The 6,533-nt window shown below is 35.3% G+C and overlaps 1 long non-coding RNA gene across 1 annotated transcript; it reads right to left on the bottom strand.

Annotated features, from left to right (window-relative positions):
- Window positions 1–608: 608 nt before the first annotated feature.
- LOC132314808 (uncharacterized) lies at window positions 609–1,164 on the bottom strand. The gene is made up of 2 exons (XR_009483507.1): window positions 949–1,164; window positions 609–759 (listed from the first exon to the last, which is right to left on the bottom strand). It is a non-coding gene; the product is annotated as an uncharacterized LOC132314808 (long non-coding RNA).
- Window positions 1,165–6,533: the final 5,369 nt, after the last annotated feature.

Here is a 6,533-nt window from a genome sequence, read left to right as displayed (position 1 = left end):
AGGGGTCTTGTGAGTTTATTTTAAGTTTGCATTTTCAATTTAGGCAATTTAAAAGCCTCCCGAAGCCCTATTTCCTTTTCTTGGGCAGTAGCTAGGACTGATTTTTACCCTCTTGACCTGATTTTCATGGGGGCATTTTGGGCATTTTACAATGCATTTTTTTTTTTGTTTCCGTTGCGTTTCTGGGTAGAAAATTTTATTTTAGGGGGGTTTTCTTCTTTGAGTTTTTCCAAAAAAGTCCGTTTAGTTGCCCGTTTTTACTCTTAGTTGCAGCAATAGTGGGTCGGCAGCAATGTAGCAGTCGTGACCCTTGTCGGGCCGCCGTGACATTGTTTTTGTTTTTGACCTTTCTCCCACGTCCAGACTCCAAATCGAGTAAATTTTTTTTTAAAATTTGCTAATTTTTCATCGTCTATTCAACGGTGTGCTCGGTTATGCCTAGATATTTTTGAATAATTACCAGTTTACCCTTTTTGTTTTATATGTCCGTTTTTCTTTGTTTTGCCGTTTCTCCTTCGTCCGAACTCCTTCTGTAATGCCCCGAATTTTTTTTCTAAATAAAATCCTCGATTTCATTAAATCAACCTACTTAAATATTATACTCAGGATCTCAAAAAAAGAAATATCATTTTATTGATACAGAATCAATTTCCTCAAATAAATAATACAACATCTGTAAAAAAAAAAAATAATCTTCTACACCAACTCTTCCACCTAAGCCCACTACTAGCAATTCAAGTTCATCCTCGGTACCTGAAACTGTAGGGGGGTGAGACAGTAGGAAAAACCATAATAAGGATTTCAAAGAGTTTCATGATAAATTTGCTTCACAAAAATATATATATGTTTTTAAACAAAATATATATATATGTAATTTTAGTAAAATAACAATCAACAAAATATTTGAAATAAAATCATCCAAGCCATTCAAGGTATGATGATCCCTACTCTGTAAAAGAATTAATCACATAATTATCAATTCACCAATTCTCGGCCCTCTCTGCCTTCTCTCGGCATCTCCTCAAACTCTCTGTCTGTCTGCTTGTTTCCTTTATTTTTCTCTCTTTCAAAATACTTACCAAAGTCACAATTATATAAAGGAGAATCCACCACTAACCAAACAACTATTCACACAAAATATCAATTTTGAAACAAAATATCAACTGGTCCACCACCCATTCATTCTTTACTTTAATTTTCCTAACCTTATCACCTTCCATTCTTATCATTACATTCTTTTCATTCCAATTATCACTTAACAAACAAATGAAATACACACCATAAGAAACAGCCACGTGCATGCAAAAAGCCAAAGCCCACAAGATCAATTAGTGGAACCCACCATCAAAATCACATTTCCAATTTTTCTTCTTCCCTTTCCCATCTCGGCTGGCCTGTTCCTTCCTTCTTTTACGGTAGCTAGGTACACCTCCCTCCTAATGCTATATATATACATATAATAAATTCAACCCATTAAACTCTTTTACATCAAGTGGGACCCATGAATTATTTTTCTTTCTTTTTGTCTCTAAATCTCGCTGGCAGCTTGTTGCCTATATCTAGATATTACATGCAACAATTAAAAATCAAACTCATTATCATCCTTTAGGTGGGACCCACAAAATTACAAATTCAATTCCTCCTTCCTCTAATTTTCGGCTCCTTCACTGTTCCACTCATCAGATGCAATTTATATTATATATAAAATATATAAATACAATTGCAACAAAACCAAATTAACCCATTATATCTCAACAGAATAATTAACAAATTTAAATATCGTAATCCAATCTCCAATTGATAAGTCTCCAATTAAAACAAAATAGTTAATTTTGTCAATCAAAAATCAAGAGATAAATATAATTTAAAATCTTAAAAAAATCCGGGTTGTCACAAACATATATTAATTTGGGGGCCATTTGAAGTTGTTTTAGGAGTTAGAGATTTAATTATCATGTTTTAATTAAATTCTACCTTATTGTTTCAATGACCTAATTAAGTTTTGATTTCGTGTATGTAATGACCATGCTATATTGTTTAACATGTGTTAATTAGGGATCATTTGATTGAGAATTGAAACCTAAGGAAATTAATTAGTTTATTTACTTAATTTCCATTTCTATTGCATTAATGATATAATCATGTACTTGATGTTGGTAGTATGTTTAAATCATGATTTTGGACTTGTATTAGATTAATGAGTTTATGATTTTAATGTTGAGATATTTTGTTATAGCGTGTAACGAATCGCACACTGAAGATTCCACATTTGTCATGCCTTAGTAGTTGTGGACTTAGAGCATGTATTGTATGTGTTTCCAAATTCGGTTGTGTATGATAGATAGTTGATTATCTTGTATATACATGTTGATATATACATTGTTGCATAACTTGTTGATTTTGGAAACTTGAGGATGTCGTTGTTTGGCTACGGCTAGGACTTGGTTCTAGTACGGGGGATTGTCCCTCTATATAGTCTAGTGCGCACATAGGGAGGTTTACCATGGGCTAGTAACCCTAAAGTAACTATGGTGTCGGTCTGATTCGGCGTGACATCCAAGTATCCACTTTGGTTGATTTCACATTTTCATTTTAAGTTGATAACTAAATGATATCGTAACTTGTTATTCTTTGTTTGATTTCCAATTTTAAGTTACAAGATGTTAACTTTGAGAAATCATGCTTTATGCATTGTATTGGAAGTTTCAATGTTGGTTAAATTGCATCGATATTATGATTTGTGTTTTGATGTTCAAATGTAATTTAGGAATGATCCTATAGATTGATTTTGAACATAGACGTTAGGTGGCATGACCCAGTTTAGTTGTTTTTATACCTTTAGATTTCAAGTCGATATTTTGGGAATCTATATCTTGTTGCTTTGTATAACATGCTTCCATGTGTTTGAATTGCATGAACAATGTGATTGTGCTATAAATGATCTAGGGTAGCTTAGGATGCTCCTTAAGTCTTATCTTGACATAAACGTTAGGTGGCATGACCCATTTTGAATTGTTTCATGTTAGTCTAAAAATCTGAAAGAAATCGAGTCTATGCATGCTCATTCTCTATGAGTAAACTTGTTTACTCACCCCGAAGTTACTGGGGGATTTATTCAGGTACGAAGACTTGGTTCGTGATGCTTATTACTCCTTGGATGGCTTGTAGATTTCAAGTTTCCATTTCATGCAAATGTTAGCATGGAATGCCATTTTGTAGCCTTATATGTCAAAACTTGTATCTTTGATTCCATATATGTAATGTGTACATAAGTACACCTTTTGTAATGTATTTAACATATATGAGATATGGCCGGAGGCCAATGACATGTATTTTGTATTCTAGGTAACTTTTGACTTCATGAAATATTATGAAAATATTGAAAAATCACAAGTCATTGTTTCACCATGGTTGCATCGGGTGTGGGAATTCCATTTTCATTCTTTCATAGGGTCTCATTAATTATGTATGAAGTGTGGCCAAGAGCCAAACGGTAATTTGAAATCATTTGTTAATTTTAGTTTTCAAATTTCCCATTTCTTGATCATTTTCGCCTTTTTGGCCATTGGGGGGTCGGATTTTGCATCAACGGTATTTTTAAGCCATGGACCATTGTAGCATGTCCAAATAGGTAAGTTACATTTGTGTGCATTATCGTTTTCAAGAAAAATCCTTTCCTTTGTGATTTGAGCCTTCTATGGACTCATTTTACAATTTTCTTGCATAATCTGATTTTAGGGCATTTTGGGGTTTTCCTTCTGGAAATAAATTCTGGTCTTCACATGCTGACTTAGAAAATGTGATTTTAGGGGTGGTTTCTTCTTTGTGTTTTTCCAGAAAATGTCGTCTTGGTGCCGGAAATCCTTCACAAAGTTCAGCTTTTAGTTTTGCAATGTAGCAGCTTTTTCACCCTCACTACCAGATTTCATGGAGGGGTATTCTGGGAAGTTTACAGTGTAATGACCCAGTCATTTTCCTTCCTTTCCTTTTCTCATTTTTTTTCCGTTGTTCTTTTCCTTTCTGAGTTCAGTTTTTCATCACTTAGTGTCGTCTCGAGTGCTCTGGAATGATTTCTGAGACTCTTTTCTTTGGATTGACAACTTCCTTTAAAGACCAAGTCATTTACACATTTTTCGTTTTCTGATACTATTCACTTTTCGTCCTTTTCCCTATTTTGTCTTTTCCCTGTTTGTCACTTTTTGGCACAACCTCACTTTTCGTGCTCGGAGTTGGTTTTTGACTTCACGTACATTCATTCTAAGTGGTTTCCACGAAATACGTATCTTTACTTTTGTAAGAAAGTACTCTGGTTGCTACCGATGTCCATAGGGGCATAGATGCATTGTTTTTCAGAATCTTTTTCTTTTCTTCGGGTGTTTTTCATAGATATCTTTTAAAAATATTTAATTTACCCAGGAAAAAAAGAAAAAGAAGGAAAAAAAAAAAAAAAAAAGAAGAAAGATATTTTATTTCAGGGGTTTTGAAGAAAATATTTTTTGAAGATATTTTCATTATGGGTTATTAGTGCAATTTTCACTTTTTGGAGGGGTCATTGTGTAATTAGCGAAAGTTATTACAAAAATACCTCGTCTGGAGCCTGGATCCTCGTACGAGATTCGTTTTCACATTTTGTCGAATCATGTACTCTTAGAATTCTGTTCTGGTCGTTTTTCTCCAGTTTCAGAGTTTCTGACCCCGGTTGCCGCCGAACTTGTTCGGGGCATATCTATCTGCTCAGGACTCAGTTTTCAATGTTGTTTCTTCCGTTATTCATGTTTTCTCATTTTGAATCTTTTTTGTTCACGGAGTTTTTCCGTTTGAGCGCGTCTGCTCAAATTCTACTTTTCCAGACCAGGTGGGGCCCTTTCGGGGCACTTTTAGGGTTTTACTATAAATAGGTGGTTATAAAATTGAAAAGTCACTTTCTCCTCCCTTCATGTATGACCTGAATCTTCCATGGCAGCCCAAGGGGGGCTGCCACCCTTCTCTTTGATCGACGGATCGATTATCAATTATAAATCAACCCATTTGCAATAGCACAAATCATTGTAAAATAGGGCTATTGGTCGGGTAAGTCGAACCACTGGGACTGCTAGTCTATGGCAACCTAGGTATCTAGAATCTTTTTAGAATGATAAGGGGGTTTATAGAGGATTTGTTGGATTGTCTGTGACGGCCCAAGTTTTGTAAACCCGGTGCGTTAGTGATGACCAAAAGATGACCCGATAATGGATCCGAAATACAGAAGCGAAAGGTGAAACAACGGTCTATAGAGATACAATGCATCTCTAAGACACCAATGTGACCCTCAATGAGGTCACGGAACCCAAAGGAAACAAATGCAGAAGTGTCGTTTCAAAAACGGACAAAAAGAACCTAGGGGCAAAATGGTTATTTTGTAAAAAGTGGATTCAGGTGCTATCGAGCACACCGCTGGAAAGAAAATGACAAATTAGTCAAGTTCAAAAAAAAGTTTACTCAATTTGGAGTCCAGACGGGGGAGAAAGGTCAAAAACAAAAATGATGTCGTGGCGGCCCGACGAGGACAACCCACCACTGCCGCAACTGAGAGTAAAAATGGGCATCTAAACGGACTTTTTTGGAAAAACTCAAAGAAGAATCCCCCCCTAAAATCAAGTTTCCTACCCCGATCGTGAACGGAAACAAAAAAATACGTTATAAAATGCCCAGAATGCCCCCAAGAAAATCAGGTCAAGAGGAAAAAAAACTAATCCGAGCTACTGCCCAAGTTTTGGAAATAGGGCTTCGGGAGGTTTTTAAATTGCCTAAATTGAAAATACAATCTTAAAATGCACTCATAAGACCTCCGGAAGTTTCGGATCGGTCGTGACGATTTTAAAAAAAAAGTCGATGAATAGTACCAACTACATTTGTATTAAAAATTTGCAAAACCTGGCAGCAAGGATTTTTTGGAACAATATTGATTTTTGAAGGCCAAGATGATGTTTTCTAGAAAAACACAAGGAAAAAACCCGCCTCAAAATCAAGTTTTCTATGTGACTTGTGAGGAAAAATGGAAAAAACTCATTTTAAAATACCCGAAATGCCCCTTTAACAGAATAGGGTCAAACAAAAAGATATGCAACTTTAGGTTTTTGTTTTATCAAGGAAGGTATTGTTTGCCAAAGTGAGCATGCAAGTGTATGTAATATGATAAAATAGATGTGCTACAATGGCCTATGGCCTCATTATAATACATTTACAACATTTGACATGTCAAACCTCCAAGTTAGAAAAATTACATTTCATAAACAAATCATGAACATGCTAACACTTACATGTGAACAAGAATGCTTCTAAAGAAGCTCAACTCAGCAAATCACCTAAACAATTTCAATCTCCAATCTTGTATCCTGTACCTGAAATATGCCCCAGTATCATAGGGGTGAGTAACATAAAACTACTCATAGGAAATGAGCATGCATCGACCTAAAGTTTTACAAGTTGCATGATTTAATTATTGTGGTTCATTCCACCTAATGTCTATGTCAAGGTGAGACTCAGGGAGCATC

This window comes from Cornus florida, unplaced genomic scaffold (genome assembly GCF_030987335.1).
Source record: "Cornus florida cultivar Cherokee Brave unplaced genomic scaffold, ASM3098733v1 CherokeeBrave_3.0.0_Hap2_Chr06, whole genome shotgun sequence".
In the NCBI taxonomy this organism is placed as follows: domain Eukaryota; kingdom Viridiplantae; phylum Streptophyta; class Magnoliopsida; order Cornales; family Cornaceae; genus Cornus; species Cornus florida.
This window is presented reverse-complemented; position numbering and strand designations above follow the sequence as displayed.